The sequence below is a fragment of the Cryptomeria japonica genome, chromosome 1, assembly GCF_030272615.1.
Source record: "Cryptomeria japonica chromosome 1, Sugi_1.0, whole genome shotgun sequence".
In the NCBI taxonomy this organism is placed as follows: Eukaryota; Viridiplantae; Streptophyta; class Pinopsida; order Cupressales; family Cupressaceae; genus Cryptomeria; species Cryptomeria japonica.
In genome coordinates this window covers 362,975,435-362,998,290 of record NC_081405.1, presented here as the reverse complement: position 1 = coordinate 362,998,290, position 22,856 = coordinate 362,975,435, and positions in this window count along the sequence as shown.

Here is a 22,856-nt window from a genome sequence, read left to right as displayed (position 1 = left end):
ACGAATCATCTCATATATATAATCAAATGTGTCATAATACAATGATGTCAAAAGAATCATGTGGCTACAAAAGAATCACCCGCAGGTGTCTACAATACAATAATGGTACATATACTGATACAATGGGAGCCCACTATAGCTATGAGGAACTCCCTCCCTCGGAGCCGCCTCGCCTCGACGGAGTCTGAGCTGTAGATGGCCCTGCCCCTGGATCCCCCTGTCTCTCTGGTGGTGGTGGAGGCCCCATGACTCCACCGCTGGATGCCTGTCTCCTGCGGCTCCCTCCCGTAGTCGTCGCTGTGTGCGACGATCTCTGGAAGCTCCTAGCCCGCTGCTCTGCTGGCACGGCTGCATAGTATAGATCCCTCCAGTAGGCGATCTCCTCTCCAGCTCGCAAAACATATGCGTAGCCTACCCCTGCATCCTCTGCTGCCCGCCTCCCTGCCCTCAGAGCTGTCTCGGCCTCAGTATATCTCTGGATGGCCTGATCCCTCTCCCGCTCTGTATCTCGGACCCTGATCCTGAGGTGGTTCCTCTCTCGAACCAAATCCTCAATCTCATCTGCCTGGCCCTGGCAGATCTCCCGCAGCCTAAGCACCTCATCCTCCTCAGAGTCTCCGCTCTCCGTCCCTGCCTGTGGCTCCTCCTCTACAGGTGCCTGTCCCTGTGCCTCTGCCTGCACCTGTCCCTGTGCCTGTACAGGTACCTGTGGCTGTACCTGTCTCTGTCCCTCTGGCTGCACCTGTCTCTGTCCCTCTCTGGGACCCTGTGCTGCTGGCACCTGTAGGGGCAGTCCACCCCGTCCTCTAACCACTGGAGCTGCTCTCTCCTGTCCTCCCTCCCTCTGAGGTACTACCCGTCTCTCTCCCAACACTCCCCTCCGCCTCCGTCGGCCCCTACCTCCATCCCCTCCTCCATCATCATCCTCTCCTCCACCCTCTCCATCCAGTGGCTCCGCTGGATCTGTCAATCTAGGAAAGGGATGCTCTGCCCAGTACGCAGAGTACTCTGCGTCCATCCCTGCATCATCTACCTCTGGCCACATGTCCCATGGCATCGGCGTCATCTCCGCTAGCTGCATAACTGCCTGATCATATGATAGCAGTGGGCCAAACTGCACCTGATCTCTGACCGTACGGGCATACATGCCCGAGCCTCGTGGCATCCTCTGAATCCTGCCATACTGCCTGCATACCCGGTCCACCAGCTGTCTCTCTAATATATAGGGCGTCCGCCCAATCAGGTACCTGCTCCGGAAGGTGTAGGACAGCTCCAATGCATCGTCCTCCCACTCCTCGCACCCCAGGTACGGCCTCCAGATCACCATGTCAATGTCATCAATGACTCTCCTCCAGTGCTCCAATCTCCCAATCCGAGGCTGGGATGTGATCATGGCATACAAATGAACAAAACTCTGTCCCTGTCCTCTGCCTCTGAAATGAATCGGCCTCGTCACTGGAAGGTGCTCATAGGCCCACACCTGCAATAGAGTCACACCGCAGCCCAGCCCCACTGATCCGTGGTATACAAACTGATGCAGCTCATAATACAAATGCGCTAGGACACATGGCCCCCAGGCATACCTAGTGTGCTCTGCCATCAGCGTCTCCAAGGCCCCTCCCCAGCCCACTGCCAATCCTTGTGTGGCCCTGTCTGGACACAGATATCCACTGATGACTCCCCCAACAACTACCGGCAATGCTAATCCTGTGGCAGTCATGGTGTCCCAAGCTACATGACCTGCTCGCATCTCCAACTCAGGATCCTGAAAAACCCGTCTCAAGGCCTCTCTGTCACCGTCACGGTCGTAGGGGATCAACTCTCCATCAATGGGAACATGTAATATCCTGTATACATCCTCCAATGTCACTGTCATCTCACCCATCGGCAGGTGAAACGTGCATGTCTCTGAGTGCCATCTCTTGGCCAACGCAGTCAGCAACCCCATGTTTGCCCGAAACTCAGGCACATAGAGCATATGTGTGAGGCCCATCTCCTCAACGGAAATCATGTCCTGGATAGACAACTCTGGTCGCAGTCTCTGAGTCGACGGGAATCTCTCCCGTGACTCCAACATCGGCAAATACTCCTGCAATTAAGCAAATCAATCTTGTCAATTATCGTGGCATTCACTGTTTATCACAAAATGCTACTTGCTACCTAAATGCATATGGTTATCTACCCTAGTGACACTCACTGTTCATCACAAAGTGTTGCTATTTATCCTAGTAGTGCTCACTGTTCATCACAAAGTACTACGTGTGTGACATTCCCTGTTCATCACAAAGTGTCACTCACATTCGCACTCCCTGTTCATCACAAAGTGTTGCCTATCCTGGTGCTCCCTGTTCATCACAAAGTGCCTTGATCTATCCTAATCTTCCTAGCGGACCTGCTTGAGTGTATCCTCTCAGCAGCTTATCCAATCGACAGCGTATGTTCATCACAGAACTGCCGATTTGACCTAAAGGAATAAAACCATGCATTTAAACACAAACGCACTTTTTCAACACAAACGCGCTTTTAACTCATAAACGCGCTTACAGACTGCATAAACGCGCCTCTGCAACACAGACGCGTTTTCTGACCACAAACGTGCCTATGCCAGACACAAACGCGACCAGGGAACACAGACATCCCTGCATGACATAAACGCTCCTAAAAATCACAGACCCTGCTACATTTCACAAACGCGTCCGCAATCAACACAAACGCGGTTCCAGGCACAGACGCGCCTGGACCCGACACAGACGCGCCTGTTGGACACAGACGCGCCTGGCACTGACACAGACGCGGTTGCGCATTTTTGCATTTTTTAACTATCCTATTTCTAGCGCATTTATTGCTACCTAGCATGCATTAATGACAAAACTTGAAATGCGTGAAAGTACGAGGAGGTTTTCGGGTACTTACCGGCTCTCCTGCATCGGCTGGTCGCTGGAATCGACAGACACGGTCGAATCTATGAACGAATGCCATCGCTGCTGACTGCTGCTGCTCTTTTCTCGCTCTGCACTGTGATCTTCTAAGGGTGTGGATGACAATGAGGATGTCTTTTGCCCGTGGTCTATCTTATAGCCTACCCTAGCCCAGCCCTTCATTTCCCGAGTCAGTATTCTTCATCCTGTGACTTTGTCACATTATTCGCTCAGCCCATTCTATTCCATCTTTTTTATCGAGAGATTGTCTGCAATCTTTTCAAACATTTTCATCCAATCTCTCGAGGGGGCATATCATTCCTTATTCTGGGGCAACTCTGTATCAGTTCATCTTATCTTCTTTGAAACAACGCGACAAGCCGCATTGTCTCAAAGAGGGGCAAAATGTAGCCACCCAAAATTGCCATGTCTAATTAAATAAATATTTTATTTATTTAATTATCTAAGCCTAATTCTTCTATTAATTAAATAAATCCTTATTTATTTAATTAATTCATTTATCCTCTTCTAGCCTTATTTCTCATTTAAATAAATACATTTATTTATTTAAATTATCCCTTTCTTAAATTAAATAAATATTTTATTTATTTAATTGTCCTACTTCTTCTATTAATTAAATAAATCTTTATTTATTTAATTAATTCATTATCTTTTTCTACACATGACACATGTCATTCATCTCTTAATTCATACACTACCTACCTCTTTCATTATTTTGGTATTTCTTTTACCTACCCTCTAATCCTAGCCGACCTCTCTTTTTACACCTCTCAATCTTATCCCTCCATTTCTTATTGTGTCTTCTATTTAAGGAGATGCTTTCTTCATTGTCAAACCCTAATCACTGATGCTAATGATCTTTCATGCAGCTTGACTACACTACGATCCTACTTGCAACCACATTCCGTTCTTTATTGAGCTCTTGTGCATACAAAAATCTGAGAGCAAATATATCAAGCAAGATCAATGGAGATAGGAAGAATGGAGATCAAAACCCTATTGGACATGTGATGGTATAATCCTTGTGATTTTGAGTTATTTTGCATTGTCTTAGGTTATCTTCATATGTTATGGTGGATCTTTGTTCATTGTTAGGCTAGGGTTTGGTGGTTGAATCCATTTTAGTCTTTCAATATTGTTGTTTATTGTTATCCATTTTCACCATATACATCTATAATTCAGACTCAAGAATAATTCTTAGATCAAACATGTAATATCCTAGGTCCAAAATATCAAATGTAATACAAGAAGTAGCGACATTATATGTGTTACCCAACATACACTTGTAGTGTTGTAAATTGTATCACTACAATTTCACACTCATCTTGGGCTCACTTTGCTAGTTGTTCCTCATGCCCCTAATTCATGATTTATTGTACTCAATCCATGGCCAATTTTGGAAGCCTAGCACAATTACATGCTCACTGACCTAGTTTTGGCTCAAGAAGATGGGACTATGGCACCTAGCGTCATAGTCCAACCCTTTTGACCCCAATTTTGAATATCTAATAGATGAAAATATGTGGAGCATGAAAATTCTCCTCAATGTTTGTCTTCTTCAAAATTTTAACATAAAAAAGGTGTAAGTTGTATATAAATACAACTCCCTTCCCCTCATTTGTGTAAGGAAATTTGTAGCCAACTATATGAAAATTTCCACATAATCCAATTTAGATTTCAACAAAATAATCACATATAATCCACATGCAAAGAATAGACAACATACCCATCAAAGATGACACAAGATATACCCTGGGAAAACCCTCATGAGAGAAAAACCTAGCCTCCAAAATCATCCATCACCATGTATTATTAAGCAATGCAACATTACAATAAAATGGTGAAAGCCTTTGAAACCCCGGTCATCAACAAGCACTCCATGTGAACAAGCATGTAACCACACATCCCATTCAATGCTTCCAACCTTCACAAATGCTATAGTTGGCTAACTATCTAACCCAAACAACTACCCTTGTTGTGTAGTTTATAGAAACAAGCTCCCAAAAAATCACCAAGTGGTATTACTATAGAGCCCCTCCCCGATCAAGCTCTGGTTAACTTAGTTGACCATGGTTGACCTTATTAATAAATGTTATAATTCAATAGGATGGGATATGTTAGATGGATAGATTAATGGGAAAAATAATAGAACTAGGTTATAGAATCCTTTTACCTTGCAATGCACATTTTGATGTGTTATGGATTTAGATCCTATATGATCCACTGATTTGATAATCTTGATATGACGTATGTCACCTATCTCAGAATTTGCAGTACTTCATTATGATATTAGAAAAACATGGATGCATGTCATATTAATGATTGAGTTTCATGAGGATTATGATGATGCCTTTTGAGTAAATTTCTTTATGTGGATTTTATTGGATAAATGATAAATTGATCGTTATGATTGAAATTGTATACAAAGTGTCTCAATTGTATTCTTTTCATATGTTGATATTAAATGTGATTATTTGGGGTTACTAATGTGCAAAGTGAGATGTGCAGGAAAACTAATCCATGCGACCATGGAAACTAATTGGAGAATCAAGCCTAAACCCATGTGCGTTTGTGAATCCAAGGGTTGTCTATTTGGAGAGACAACAACTCATTTGTAAATGTGTTTTAATTTGTAAATGTTTATGCTTGGATGTGTGTTTAATTTGATAATTGTTTAATTTATTAATTCCAAAAAAAAGGGACATTGCCATGTGTATTTTAGTGATGTGTAATTTTTGTGGTGTCACTTGACACATGTGTTGTAAAGTTGGCAATGGCATGTCACTTGGAACGAATTTGTTTTACCAATGCATTTTTAAATTACCCTAGTATGGTCCCAAGAAAGTATTGGATAGGGAGCCATTAGAAAGGTCGACTCAAGGTTGACCCGTAGGTAAACTTTGGGTGAGTTTCTAGAGGGTTAAAATAACTCCTGGGGTCAAGTTAGGGGAAATTTTAGTGGGCCATATCATGAACCTATTGATGAAGGCCAAATTTAGCCATGTTTCCACTCCCTAGGGATTGTTTAGTCACCCCAAAACTTGAGATTTCCAAGTTAGCCGAATTTCAACTTTTGAGGATCCTACCTAGGTTAGACAACCCTCCTCATGAGTGACATTGCTCTTCCCCATTCCTTTTACCTTTTTTTTAGGTACCTTGGCTAGAGAGATTGTAAGGTGTTGGGAAGACCAACCAATGAACATCCCTCACCCTTCCCAAGAGGATTTGAAAGAGTGAGGAGTGTCTTCTTAGGGAATGGTTTGGGAAGGAGAAGTTTGATCACCCACTCTCCATTTTTGGAGACATAGATTTTCTTGAGTTTGGCTCTTGGATTGGGAAGTTTTTGGCTAAGTCTTTGTAATGCCCCTACCCTAGTCGGACTTGTAAAATCCGTTTGACCTTGATTGACTTCCTATGTGGCATTCTTGAATGGTAGGTTTACCGTGATACAATGTGTAGTTTAGATAATAAAAAAAATCGTGCATACCTATTATTGTGCTCTTGCATCGATTCTTGTGTAAATGTAATTATTTCCTAACTCTTGTGATAAATCTCGAGCTAACACCTTCATTGAATATGTATATGTATATGTATGTTTGCATGAATTCATGGGTGCAGGAGATTACAGGTACAACACCGCCTAGGGCGAGGTTCATCTTCTTTGGGATTTGCAGGGTTGAGTATACCTCCTTCATCCTTAGAATTCGGATTTGGTGGTCATAAAACTCTCATCTTGCCTTAGCCATGGTCAGGATAGCGTCGTGTGTGGTTCGTGGGGCTTCCTTTTCATTGGGTTGTGTGTCATGTGATTTAGTGGACTTCCTCGATTTGCATGCCTTGTGCGGGGTAAGTGGAGTTTGTTATCCTAAGTATTTAATTCAATTTAATGATTAGATGAACGCATTAGTAATTTAGAACTTTAAATAGGTAGCTTCTTTTATATGATTAATCGTTAATTTAAAAAGAGATCGCTTTAATTATAATTGTAGCAAGCTTAAAGCATTTAAATTGAAATAATGTGTTCGTTCACGCATTAAAAGTTGAGAAATTAGAATAAATAGGATTCTTTCATTAGATTAGTCATTTATTTAAAAAGGTCACTTTATTATGTTATAGCGAGTCAATTTAATAGTTAAATTTGATAATAATGAATTTAATGAGTTATGCGTTTTAGAAAGGAAAAATTTAAAGTCATTTGAGAAATAGGAATAAATTAATCATTTTCGCATTTGGAAAGAAAGGGTAAATTTTATTATTAAAGGAAATTATTCTTTTTACTTGTAAAGTTGATATAGTATAAAAGATTGATTTTTGGAAATTTAAATTAATCAAAATGCGTTACCCTGGTCAATAGTTTCGAAATATAATGTAGGCCTAAATTAATATTGAGAAATTAAAATTTAAAACTAAATAAGAAATGGAAGTTTTTTTTAATTTTAATTAGAAAAGCGATAAGATGTATTGAATAGTGGAAAAGAAAGATTTTTCCATTCTCATTCTCTTTTATTTTAAAAATAAAAATGCCTAAATTCGAAATGGAAAATTAGGTCAAAAATAGGGTTTCTCATTTTAACCTAGTTTTTGAAATGTTTTTGGGGAATCTTTCTTTTGGTTATCTTTTTGGGGAAAAAAAAATGGTTTTTGGGAGGAGAGATTGGGGATTTTGGACAAAGATGGAGTTTTAGAGCAGCAGATTTGGGAGCTCATCATCAAAATCCTTCCAGGAAAGCTTGTTGAGGTAGGAATCTCTTTTATCGATTTGTTTAAGTTGTTTTTTAACAAAAAAAAAAAAGAAAGGAGGCTTGTATGGTTTTCTTGTAATTTCGGTTTTCAGATTCTCCATTGTTGTCCATGAGTGAGTTTTATTGTAGAAATTTGTAAAAGGGTAGCTTGTAGGATCCTTGTGAGAGAGGTGAGTTTCCTTGTGCCAAAGATTTTCTTAATGGGTGGGTTATTCAACAATTTCCTCTATTGTTTTGAAACCCTTGACATTCTGGAAAAAAAACAAGAAAATAAATGTGTATGTGATTGTGATTTTCTTTCAAAAAAAGGGAGATTGCTGGAAAATAAATGGACTGTGACTTTCTTTTAAAAATGAGGGATTTCTGGAAAATGCTTTATATCCCTGTCTCAGGCTGTGTGGTGTGCATTGGGGATTTGTTATTCTTTTTTTAACACTTTTTTTTATCTGCTATAACAAAAAAATAAAATGAAAAAAAGAAAAATAAATAAATAAATTTTAAAACCCCCATGGCCGTTGGTAGCAACTGCTACCAGAGGTAGCGGACTGCTACCAAATGGTAGCGGCCTGCTACCATTTGGTAGCAGCGCTACCAATGGTAGCTTGGGCTGCCAAGGGGGGGGGGGGGCGCGGCCACATGGGTGTCCACGTGGGTACCTTCCCTCTCTTTTTTTTTGAAAATTAAAAATAAGTTATTTTATTTTATTTTTAATTATTTATTTTTTTATTATTTTATATAATTGTTTTAAAGAAAAAAAAAGAATATATGTATGTTATATATAAAAATAAAGAAGAATCAAATTAATAAGTGGATTTAAAAATTAGTTTAAGGGATTTAAATCCAGTTCTTTTATATTATTTAATTTTAAATTCAGTTCTTTTATATTATTTAATCTCAGATTATTAAATAATATATTAGGATTCTAGAGAATCATCATTTAGTAAATCCATACTTTACTACAAGTTATTAATTTCATATTGGTTTTGTCATGCTCGAGCTAATACATAGTATTATCATGGACTAAGTATTAATGGTGGATTAATGTGAATTTTTTTAAATAAAAGTTAATTTATCAAATCCATAAACTTGATCGACATTAATGGTAAGACTTGATATGCTAGTGTTTTGTCATAAGTCGGTCAAGCCCCTAGTTAGGGTACCATCAAACAAGAGAATCTAGGTTTGTTTGTTTTCTTTTGTTATGATTCAATTTGACCCGCTTCTAAAAGGGATCACTATGTAATAATCAATCGAGGTAGATGTTGAATAGTGTATGTGATTCGCCTAAAGGGCAGAGATGTAAAAGACATGTAAATTTGTAATCTTAACTATATTAAATGCCAGAGGGGTCTTGCAGTTGAGCAGACCCGGAGATGTAGCCCTTTAGGGGTGAACTCCGAGATCATATCTGTGTTATGCGATGTGTTAGCTTACTTTGTTTTATGCTTTAAATTATCATGGATGGTTGTATTCTTGTATAAGTGTATGGTGGGGAATTTAACGAATTTAAATCTAAGTGCATAAAATTATACATCTTGACAAATGTAGTAATCAGGTTCATGAAAGATTGTAAATGAGATTATGGAAAAGTATTTTGAAAATGTGAATTAAAAGTAGTATTAGTGAAGAGAATCTTGTTGGGTTACATTATTGGATTAACTTGTTATTAAGCATATAAATGGAACGAATGTGAATGGAAAACAAAGTTAGAATCAATGTTATAAATTATAAGATGAAGTTTAAAGGATGAACCTCATATGGGTATTTACCTTCTTACCTTAGTAAATGAGTATCGCCATGTTAATTATATTTTGCTTTATCAGATTAATTTACTTAGTTGTTTATGTTTTAATCTTAACAAATAATCTTTATCAGATTAATTTTATACAAAGGATGAACTCAACTAGCCTTCCATAATTATAACCCAAATAAATGAATTTCTTTATGATTGCTAAAAAAAAATGAACTGAAAAGGGAAGGATTCAATTAGTTGTTTATACATTAAATCTTAGTAAAAGTATCTCTCTCATATCAACTTCATTTAACTAAAAAGAGTGATATGCAATAAGATAATTGTATTTTAATCCTAATGGAAGAACGTCACTATGGACTTATATTTTAATCCTGTAATGATGAATTTTCATCTTGCTAACTATATTTTAATTTAAAGAATGAACTCATGTGTCCTAATACATTTCCACCTTAATAAGTTGAGCTCCTTCTATTTGCATTATTAAAACTTCAATGAATGAACCCTATGGCTAATTTCATTTTATCCTCCATAAAAGAAATACAACTCATTGGTTGGTTATGCATGAATTCAAATGAAGGAACCTCACTCTATTAATGGTAGTTTAAATCCTTAATGAATGAATCACATCTTATTAACCATACTTTTAATTATAAAGGAAGATATCAATTGTGGGTGATTATCTTAATACCAACGAATGAACTTCGTTATATTGAACACTTGAACCTTAAGGGAGGCCTCTTAAATTAAATAGGTGTTAATGTGCATTGAGTAAATAACCTCACAATGGCCTCCTAACCACCCAAAGTAAATGAACACTTCCTAAAAATTATAAGATGTCAAATCATTGAACATATATATAATCATGTCATTTGCATTATCTCGTAATTAAGTTATCCGGCTTATTAGATCTATTGACGCAAGTTGAGTTAGGTGTAAGGTTACGTAATCGCGTTGGGAGACTCCTTAGGTTCATTTAGCCTTCCACTGTGTTATCTAAGTTTTAGATAACTCCAAAATATCTTAATGTTGTAACTTATCAGTAATACTCTTAAATAATACTATAAAAATATATATATATATTTACACTCTATTCGAGTGATTTTAACTTAAACCCTTAGGGGTTTCCTGGCGGGGCACTATAGTCTTCTGAAGGAAAAGTTAGTGGATTGGGCAGATCTCCTACAACTTATATTCATCCTTTTGGCAGATTTAAGGTTGGTTGGTTTACTATCTCATGTATGTTGCTTTGTATTTCAAAAGGTTGTTTGTTGTAGTTGTTTTCAATTATTGATTTCTTAGCATGTTTAGGAAGATGTTGATTTCTTCCCTATGTGTTTTTGTTATTGAGGTTTTATGCTACTATTTTGGGAATTTTCAAGGCCAAACTCACCCTTGGGAGGGTAGAGTGGCCCTGGGGTGAAGGGTTATTTGACAGCCTAAGACTATAGAGGCTCTCTTTGGAAGAGAGTGATACACAAGGGATTATGGGACCCTTGTTGCATAGTGTTTGTTTATGCAATGGGGGTCATAAGGGGAGTTTGTTGGCTTGTATGCCTTGGGGGACATAAGGAATCGTTGGGACAGGTTTGGAACTTGTGGATGTTCTTCTTGGTAGTCTTGCAATGGTATTATGTTATTTTATTCTTGCAGAATTATCCTCTAGGTATTTGGTCCACCTTCACCCCACTTGAAAAGTCACATAAGTGATGTTGTTTATCCTTGAGTTGGGAGTGTTAATGTTGTGAGTTTTCTTGTTGTATGTGCATTGAGTGTGTGTATCCTATTTAGCCTTGGTTCTCCTAGCTCAGGGGTGGATTCTTGTAAGCTTAGGTTGGGAGGTGAGCCTCCATAGTCACAACCTACAAATGTTAATGTAGGTTTGCTTGCATTAAACAATGGAGTGGAGTCTTCTAGCAAGATCCTGTTTTTATTATATTGAGTTTCAAGAAAGGATAATGTATTTTGTCAAGCCCTCATTTGGAAGAAATGAAGAGGCTTGAGTTTGTAACCCCTCTATTTTGTGAAAGGAAATAATGAAGAAAAATTTGTATTTTACTTGACTAAGTTTATTTAAAGAAATAAAGAGAAGAGGAAGGCTTTTGAGTTATTTCATTGTATTTGTTATTGCTTTAAAAAAAAAGGAAGAAATTTGTTTCTGTTTCATTTAGTTAATAAAGGATAAACATGTTGGAAATGGAAGAGAAAAATAGATGAATATTTAGTGGAATTCATTCTGTTATTTTTATCATTCTGCAAAACTAAGTGTTAGAAAAGCAATTACAAATAAAAAGGAAAAGTTAATCTTGTCTATAGTTTTAAAAAGAAATGTAGGAAAAAAAATACTTTAAAGTGTTAGTTTAAACCTCCTTTTAAATTTCTATTTTTTGTTTTATTGTTCAATTAGAAATGTTTTAAAATATACATATACATACATACATACAATACAATATATATATATATATATAGTTGCAGTTGTTAAAGAAGATTATTTTTGGTGAAGCTCTATAATCTGATAATACTCAATTAGAAGGATATTTTTAAATTTATGCATCCTTATTTAAGTAGAGAAATAAAATAACAAAAGAAGGACATTATGTTTATTTATCATACCTATCCTAGGTTAGTGTAAGAGAAGCTAATAGTGCACATTTAAGTATCTAAATACATGCATGTTTTACATTCTAAATACCTTTTATATTCCATCAATCTAATCTGTTGTTATAAGATAAATTTAAATAGATATGTGTTGCATCTATTAAAAAAAAAAAGATTTCATTTGCATTTAAATCGGGATTTTACATGCATCTAATATTTTGACTAAAATGATAGATTGTTTAAAACTATACAGAAATATTTATAACATTTAGTATACTGATTAAAAGCATAGATTACTTAACCTGTACAAATATATTTTAACATTTAATATTCTGATTAAAAAGATCAGATTAATTAAATCTGAATAAACACAATTGTACATGAAAATATATACATATGTAAACATATATATATAAAATATTCATATATTTTAAATAGACATATTCCTATTGACTGCACTTATATATACATTTACACACACACACATATATGTGTGTGTGTGTGTATTTTAAAAGCTGAAATAAAAAAAATATATATCAAAAAAAAAAATTGACCCTGCAAGTTCAGGGCTGAGATGGTCTGTTTTAGGTCAACTTTGTGTGTGGGGAGGCCTTGCAGGCCACGGCCATTGGGTGGTCCGCGACCCCCACAGTGGGTCACACCTCTATGTGGGTCGCGACCCACCTAATGGGGCATCCCACTGGTCACGTCGTGGCCGCCCAACCATTGCCCCCTCCTTCCTTCAATAACACTCAGCCCCTGCTCTCCTCTGGCCCTTCGGTGTCGCCCACACTTTCGGCGCCGCCCGCAACCTTAAGGCACTACCTTCCCTCCACTGCCCTCTCTCAGCACTAAGCACTTTGTCGCCGCTTCTCGGCCATGCCTGCAACAACAAAAAAAAAGTTATCCACCATGAAAATTATTTCATGGTGGAACCCTAATCCGACCTAGGGTTAGGGGGAATGGTAAAATGAAAGAAAAAAAAAAGGGAAGATAGAATAGGTTAGTTTCTTCATCCCAAAAGAAAAGGGGAAACCCTAAATGGGGTTATACCCACTTGTTCTTTTTAATAAAATAATAAAATAACAAAGGAGAGGGAAAGAAAGTTCTTAAAAATTTAAAATGGGAATTGCCCATTTAGTTTTGTTTTTAATTTATCTAGGTGAATTTTTTATTGGGGAAATTCCCATTTATTATGTTAATATTAATTTTGGTAGACTTTTTATTGGGATTATAATTAAAATTGGGGATTAATTACTTATAGAGTAATAATATACTCATATTGAGTAAATTTATTAGAAGAGTTTTTCAATGGGAATTCTTATATAGTTTAATGATTAAATTTAAGTTGAGGGGTAATTTAAATATTGAATATTTAATATTTAATATTTAAATGTTTGGAGGAGTAATATATAACAACTTGATTTAAGTTATATAAACACATTTTAGAGATTTTAATGGTATTTATAATTAGTTGGAATAATTTAATGAAGGTTATTAGACGTCTATTTGGTTGTAAGGGGGTATTGTAGTGGGATAATATAATATTTTAAAATAAGACAATGGACTCGATCTTATGTATGTATTTAACCCAAGTGGAACCTTTCAATAAATAATTTAATTAACATAATATCATTTGATACTTTAATTTTAATTGCTCAATTAAATAATATTAATACATTGAATTTGTATTAATATTGATTAAACGGATTCTAGAATTATTTAAGTTATAAAAAAAAAAGAGATTAAATTATCAATGATTTGGGGAAGCTTGATATTCCTTTACTTAGAGAAATAATTGATATTAGTTCAAGAAATTTTATTAATGTCATTTAGTTGAGATTGGGCTATTTATATAATATAAAATATAATTAAAATTGAAGGGGTTGTTGAGTGAATTTATTTAATACCTAAAAGGATATTGCCCTTATAAAATTAATTTATTCTACTTTGATGATAGGAGTATCGTAATTGTTACATAAGTAAAAATCTAATCCTATCACTTAGGAGTTAAAGTTGAAACCTAAGACTTCTAGTTAAATTTTAATTCATCGCTCACTTTAGAAACCCATTTAAATATCAATTAAGATTTCGTTTGAAACAACTTGTTAAGATGTCACATCTAAGTAATTAAGTGTTTTCAATATATATATATATATATTTCTTGTTCTATTTTTTGCCCAAAATTTTGGGCATGACATTTTGTCGTCAAAGCCCTAGGTTCATACACTGGTGAACATGGGCTACATTCATAACTTAGTTGAACCGAACTATGACTTTGGAGTATAACACCTAGGTGGAAACTTGTGAAATAACAAAGTGAAACATAAGTGAAAAAGATTCTTTTTAAAACCAAAGGATCAACATATATCAATTCAAGATGCTCCTACCTCCAGCCTAACCCACCAAACCCCTAGGCGCAGAACCAAGCAGACTACGACTGAGAAGGACACAAAAATGAAAGAGAGTCAGATTGCTCAGGAAAACACTGACTTGAGGGAAGCAGCCAAGGCAATGATGCTCTTGGTGCAGGATGCAAAAGAAACCATGAAGAGTTTTTAAATTTCTTGTTATGTTGGGCTTGGGGTCAATTTCTTGCTGGCCTCTTGTTGTCCTTTTCTCTGTTGCTGGTTTTTTTGCTGGTATTTTGCAGCTATTGTGTTTTGTTTCTTTCCTAAATATCTTTCGAATGTAAATCGGTTTCCGGTCCCTTAAAACCTATTTTCTCTTAATCAAAAACATATATCAATTCAAGGGGTTCCAAGGGTCACCAAAAGCCCTGAAATTCGAAACTTATTAGTCATAATGGTTATGCCATAATGAGACCCCGAAGGCTACGAAAATTTTTAAATATATATATATATATGAAAATATTTTTTGATGTTTAATAACAGAATTTAGACCATTAGTACATATGAGGTTTCCATTCAATTGGAACCTAATTGCAACAATTGCCCTAATCAAATCAAGTATGAGGAGTTAATTCTTCAATAGAATACCTCTAATGGTAACTAAGACAATACCAACCATCGGGGTATGTTATTGACGTGGCAAGTCAAGCAAACTAGATATACAAGAGATGAAGGTGCAATAAACAAGATAATTGAGATAGAGACAACTCAAGTTAACTTTTTAAGCTATGCAAAATAATGGTGGTTCGAGAACCAGGACCGCCATTTGAGGCACCAATGAAGAAGAGTTAAGAGGTACTATTGCAAATCCCAGAAAGAAACAGTAACCTATCCTAATGAATAGGTACCATAAGCGTGTGGCCATGCTAGGTTTCTTATTAAGAGCATTTGTTAGAAAATTCTCATATGAATGCAAGAGGGTAGTGTGGATAACCTTGAAGATCAGGACTAAAATGATGAATGACAATCTCCTTGATAAGTAAACCCTAGTAATACTATAGATGAATTAAATAAGAATAAAGGAGACATGAATCTCTTGAGTTAAAACACGTAATTGCAATAAACCATAAGTTCTTCTGTAAGTTAGATAATTGGAGAAACAAGCATAGTCACAACTAGTTCCTTTATGGGAAGATAATTTTGAGAGGACTAAGTAAATGGCAAAAAGGGTAGAGATCATTTAGGAACCATGCAAAATCCCTATTAAAGTACAAAGAGTGTAGAAGAATCATGATCTAATAATCAAGGAGTGATTAACTTATATCTGTTCAGAACCTAAGGAGAAAAGTGCAACCCAATCATGACTAGTAGCTAGATACAAGACAGTATGGAACACAATTTAACTACTTGGCAACCAGAGTAGGTTTGTAAAAATTATGACACTCAAGTGTGGAAGTGTGTGAAACATTAAGTAAGGATGGGACAACATGAAATTGGATAAGGCTTATGGAAGGATAGCATAAGAAGTATTATAATACCAAAGTTTCAATAACAATTAGATGGCAGGATAAAATATTTTATGACAACAATGATAATTATCCGAATTATGTGGTTAGCTAAGGGAGAACTTGGAGATTATGGGAGTCTTAAGACATTGATAATTATTGGACACCTTTATGTTATGTTGTAATTGGGTAACTTGATATTATGATGATAAGGTGGTTTATTTGGATTGAAGATAATCAAAACTTGTGATATGTCAGAATTGGCTAGCAAGTAAATATAAAATAAGTAATATGGAAAGAGATAATTTCTTTTAAAATTTAAATTAAAAGGTGGGTGTTGGTTTCTATGTTGGTCACTTCTTGAGTGCAAACCCCCTTGTTTTCATAGTTACATAAGTGGAGTAGGAGATAATAAGTCAACTCTTTGCATCATTTGAAATAGTAATAGTATGTAGGGAGTAGGAATTAGTTGTCTAACTTGTTTGCTTCATGTGCAGATACAGGAAAGTAGGACAGCATGTGGGTTAAAATGTGGCTCCCACAAAGGTTGAGCTCAGCATGTTGTAGATCACAGAGACATTTATGCTCCATTGCAGGTAAAATAGCGTGGCCTATTAAAATCTTCAAGCAAATTCATGTTGACAAGCGTATCGTCAAATTCCCTATGTAGCTGATGAAAGGCCAAAATAAACTTAGAGCAAATGTAATCGGCATGTGTAAAGTTTTTACTTGGGCACCAAAGAAGGTTTTAAAAGGCTAGAGAAACTTCCAAGCATTTTCAGTCGCCAGTCATGAAGAACATTTATCCCACATTGGTCGTGGGGAGGAGCATTTTTGTATTTAAAACTAAAGTCACATATAACTATAGTGTCAAAGCTTATGGCCTTTTGACAAGAAGTGGCTCATCACCTAGTGGAACCCGCATGTGCGTGCATCTCAAGGTATCCTAATTTTGTGACCAACTGGCACGAAGAGACTAAAGAGAAAACAAGTAAGGAAGATCGGACGTAGATCGCGGTGATCCAATGGTTGTCGCTATGTTGTGATTGTTAGATACTCGCCAAATATCATTGTGACTTGATGACTGATGACGTGGTGGAGTAGAGAGTATAAGACCAAGGACATGTTGGTATTTTGGATATGTTGATATGGTTTTGTCATTGATGTCAACACCTATTAACACTTATCAACTCTGGCACTTTGGAGGATTGGCAATGTTCACCAGCAAGCAAGTGACTTATGCACAGTCACCGGTATCTGGCTCACCGGCAGCATATATTGTTCACCGGCACTTGGAATGACATGGAAAATACTTGGTTATGTTGAAGACATTGTTTGGACACTTTGTCTTCAAGATTTGTTCATTAGTATATTTGTGTTTGCATATTTGTTGTTACCGGCAAATAGGTCCAGAATAAGCACCGGCAGGCTTATCTATTCCAGATCAGCATGGCATGCTTTGGAGATAATTTATCAATGTTGTAAATGCATTAAGCCGACATGTTGAATCATATATTGCATCGGTTATTGATTTACTTGTAAATTGTTTTTATTGTAATATCTTTTAGAGTTGACCTACTAAAATTGGTCTTAGGTTATGGTATATATGTAAGATCTTATTTGTAAGATCTATATGTGAATGTAAGAAGAATTGTAAAAAGGAATATGTGAGAATAAGAAGAGTTATACACATAGACATCATTTGAAGGTTGAAGGAAGGTTTTGTGAAGGCATATCAGAACTGAACCAGTACTGAATCCAGCATATGAAGATGCTATTTTGAGCAGTACATCATTATTGGATTTAACCATCCAATTGTAGTTAGTGTGACTCCTATTTGTGTTTGAGTAGTGAGCTCTAGGCGCTTGGCCTTTCTGCATGTGCAGACCCCATTTGTATACACATACTATCTGTAGTAGTATCATCTGATTATGGGTAAGGTTTCCCACCGTGGTTTTTCCCCTTACAGGGTTTCCACGTATAAATATTGGTGTTATGTGTTGTGTATGTTATTGTCTTTCTATTTCATGCACTAATCTTTACCGGTACTGTAATTAACTGATAAAACTGTCTGTCGGCATAAAGTTTTATTTACCAGTATTAAGCATTAAGTTTGGATAAGTTGTTTTTGGTTTGAATTTATTAGACAACTGATTCACCACCCCCCCCCCCCCCCCCCCGCTCTCAGTTGTCTTTGGGACCTAACAATTGGTATCAGAGCTTAGTCCTCTTTTTGCAAAAGTTTAACAGCTTGAGGAGATCCAATGTCTACTAACTATTTCAAGAAGGACAGTCCTAAAATTGATGGAACCAACTATGGCATATGGAAGATAAAGATGGAGACACATCTGAATTGCATTGGAAAGAACATCTGGGATGTTACAAAGAATGGCTATACTGCTCCTACTCAAAATCAACCTAATCCACCTACCTTAGGAAAAGATGAGGAAAATGATTGCAAAGCAAGAGAAGCACTTTTGAGCGCATTATCAAATCAACAAATCATGGGATTATCATATAGATCTACTACTAAAGCTATTTGGGACCATTTGGAAACATTGAATGAAGGAGATTCCATAGTCAAAATTGCAAAACTTGAAAGCTTCCGGTTCAGGTATGAAAATCTGAAAATGGAAGAAGATGAAAGGATTTATGCTTTTATAGAAAGAGTTAATGAAATTGTTTTGGTATTAAATGTTGTGGAGGAACCTTAAGTGAAGATGAAATTGTTTCAAAAGTTTTAAGAGGATTGCCACTAGCATACAAAATGAAGGTTACTGCTATAAATGAGTTAAGAACAATGCCTAATACATCAATAACTAGGGACACATTGATTGGAAAACTTTCAGCTTTTGAAATTAATGAATTTGGTCCTGTTGCTACTATAAAGACAGATTTAGCTTTTAAGGCATCAACATCATCTGCACCATCATTTGACAAGTCTCATTGGAAAGCCTTTTATGCAAGAGATCTTGAAGAAAGCAGGAGATAAAATGAAGAACTTGAAGAACTTGAAGCACTATTTGCAAGGAAAATGCCTAAAGGTCCAGTTGGAAGTAAGTATGAAGGTAAAGCACCCTTTAAATGTTTTAACTGTAATAAGATTGGTCATATGGCTTCAAGATGCCTTGATAGACATGCTATATTAAGAGAAGAAACTAGAAGAACATACAAGCCTAACCTTGAATATCAGAGATACAGATTTAAGAAGAATAAAGACAAGTCTTGTTATCTTGTTGATGAAGGAGTCACTGATGATTCTGATGAGGATCTGGCAGATAATGGATTTGTTTTTGTTGCTATAACAGAAGATCAACTGGCACCTATTGTTCAACCAGTAGAGGAGGCCCTAGCAACTAAAATTGAAATCAAGGATGAATGGATCATTGATTCAGGATGTTCACATCATATGACTAGTGACAAAAGCAAATTCTTGACTTTTCAGGAATATAATGGAGGTCTAGTAAGATTTGGAGATGATAAAGCTTGTTTAATCAAAGGAAAAGGTACTATATCTCTTGATGGTAAGCATAATACTGACAATGTTTACTATGTTGAAGGTTTAAAGCATAATCTTTTGAGTGTTGGTCAATTAGTTGAAAAGGGATTTCAGTTACAATTCAAGAATGGAAAATGCAAAATTATGAACAGAACTGGTTTGGAAATTGCAACCGGTAATCAAACTAGAGGTAACATCTTTAATTTGAATAACAATGAAAAGACATGCTTGATTGCACATATTGATGAAAGTTGGCTATGGCATAAGAAACTCTGTCATGTAAATTTTGATTGCATTGTGAAAATCAGCACTACTAAGGGAGTTAGAGATTTACCTAAGATTGTTAAACCTCACAATCCGATATGTAAGGAATGTCAATTTGGAAAACAAGTTAGACCATCTTTTAAAAGTATTCCAAAAAAATCCAATAATGCTCTTGACTTAATTCATACTGATTTATGTGGTCCAGCTAGAACTAAAAGCTTACAAGGTGATAAATATTTCATGCTAATCATTGATGACTATTCTAGAATGTGTTGGGTTACTTTTCTCAGAGAAAAATCAGAAGCACCTGGGAAGTTCAAACTATTCAAGGTGATGGTAGAAAATGAAACCGGCAAGAAAATCAAATGTCTGAGGTCAGATCAAGGAGGTGAATTTACATCTAAGGAATTTAATACATTCTATGAAGTAAATGGAATCAGAAGATAGTTATCAGCACCCCGGACACTACAGCAGAAAGGAGTTGTAGAAAGGAAAAATAGAACTATCTTGGATGTATCTAGAAGTATGTTATCAGAAGAAAATCTACCACATGTATATTGGAGAGAGGCAATAAGCACAACAGTCTCCACATTCAACGAAGTTCACATCAAAGGTGAAACCAGTAAGACCCCTCATGAACTATGGTTTGGCATTACTCCTACTCTTAAATACTTTAGAATATTTGGAAGTAAATGCTATATTATGAGAGATGAGTATATTGGCAAATTTGATCCTAGAAGTAATGAAGGAATATTTCTTGGTTATTCATCTAAGAGCAAAGCATGTAGATGTTTTAACAAAAGATTGCAGAAAATTGTTGAGAGTACAAATGTGAAAATTGATGAACAGTTTAGAGGAACTTCAAGGTATATAGACTCTAAACCGGCAATAGAGATACTGACAAATGAACCTACATTGAACCCACCGGTATAGAATGAAGATCCAGTTACACCGGTATCATCTGAAAATTCCACTGTAACTCAAGAACAACAACAAACAAAGACACCCTAGTATGTAAGATTGAACCACTCTGAAAATCAGATATTGGGAACTAATATCAAGGAGTTATGATAGAGGAAGACTAGAAAATGAAGAGGTATGTCTTATTTCTCAAATTGAACCATCATCAATTAATGAGGCATGTGAAGATAAACACTGGATTAAAGCTATGGAAGAGGAACTAGAACAAATTGAGAAGAATAACACATGGACATTAGTTCCCCGGCCTAAAGACAAAAATGTAATTGGAATAAAATGGGTATTCAGAAACAAACTTAATGAAGATGGTAAAGTAATTAGAAATAAAGAAAAACTAGTGTGTAAGGGATATTCACAGAAAGAAGGAATTGATTATAATGAAACCTTTGCACCGGTAGCTAGAATTGAGGCAAATAGATTATTCTTGGCTTTTGCAGCACACAAGAACTACAAAGTATATCAAATGGATATTAAATGTGTATTTCTAAATGGAGATCTTGAAGAAGAAGTTTACATTGAGCAACCTGATGGATTTTCTTTGACAGATAACAAAGATATGGTTTGCAGGTTAAGGAAAGCTTTGTATGGGTTGAAGCAAGCTCCAAGAGCTTGGTATGCTAGATTGGATAAATATCTGTTGAAGATTGGTTTTTCTAAAGATAATGCTAACAGCAACCTATAATATAAAGTGACTAATGATGACATCTTGGTTATAGAAGGTTTTGTTGATGATATAATCTTTGGAGAAGAAGATGGATTATGTAAAGACTTTTCTATTGAAATGCAACATGAATTTGAAATGTCTATGATTGGGGATTGTAAAGCGGAAAATCGCTGTCGAACCCTAGTTGGTCTCCCCTCTTCTAACTCCGAGGAGAGAGAAGGGAGGTTCGCTAGGATTCGATGGGTTTTCACTTAGGGGGAAGACTTTACATTCAAAAGAGGGGTTGAAACTCATAAGATCCAATCCCACACAAGGTAAGATTGGATGCTAGATGAATTTCAAGGGTTTGGAAAGCAAAGCTACCCTCTTTTGTAAAGAATGTTGATTAAGGAAATTAAGCTAAGGATGCATAGAAAGTCATAAAGATTCGCTTATAAACTGAGTTTAGGTTATAGGATGAAGCTGCGGACCTGGAATTAGCAGTAAAATGTCGATACGGCGCTGTCCTGCAAATTTGAGAAAAAGTTGTCGGGACGATGGCGCCCGGCGCCATGGTCCTCCGAAAAATCCGCGAAACGAAGGGGGATCGGTTCGTCTCTGCACAAGGATTCCAGATCTTCAATCTCAGCCGCGTACCTGCAACCTACACACAGAAAAGCGAAGACGATGGGGGGTTAGGGATTAGGGGTTTGCCTTTAGGTCAAACCCCGGTTTTGGAATTAACCAAGAAATGAGCAAGAGCTGTAAATGTAAATGGCTGTAATGTAAACAAGTACTAATACCTTGTTCTAAGGATGTTTGTATCCTTATGTGCAAAGGTTTAGATGTTGTATGTTGTAGTATGTAGCGTGTTGTATGTAGCATGTAGTAAGTGATCTCCTCTTCAATGGTTGAATCCTTGACTTGAATGCAACACTTAGCCTTGAATGGAGACTTGAAATGATCAATTGCTTGAATGCTTGAATGCTTGAGTATAGTTTCCACACCTTTTCCATCATATCGAATGAGAGAGGAAAATGTAGTTTATATACTTGTCATTTAGGGCTGATAGACTGATTTTCCCGACCTTAGGCCGACCAGGGAAGTATATTTCCAAATTGCAATCAAAAAGACCCGATATCACTTAGGAGACCGGGCCCAAAATAGGACCCAGGGACCAGGGCGCTGGGCGCCATGGTCCTGGAGGACCAGGGCGCTGGGCGCCTTGGTCTTGAGGGACCAGGGCGCTGGGCGCCCTGGTCCTGAGGGACCAGGGCGCTGGGCGCTCTGGTCCCACCTCCGGGACAGCGGGGTGCAAAGGAGGTTCAGGCCAGGGTACATGAAAAATGCAGTTTTCAGTGTCGTGAGCAAGTTTTGGGGTCTCCATTCAGGTTGTGTGTTGCGTCGCCATCGTGAAGACCGAAATGCAGTCGAAATTGCAAGTGTCACAATTTTAGGACGCTACAGGGAGATAAAATTCTTTTTAGGATTGCATATTTCACAGACTGATAAAGGTATATTCTTGAATCAATCCAAGTACTTGAAGGAGTTACTAAATAAATTTGGGATGGGGAACTCTAAACCGGT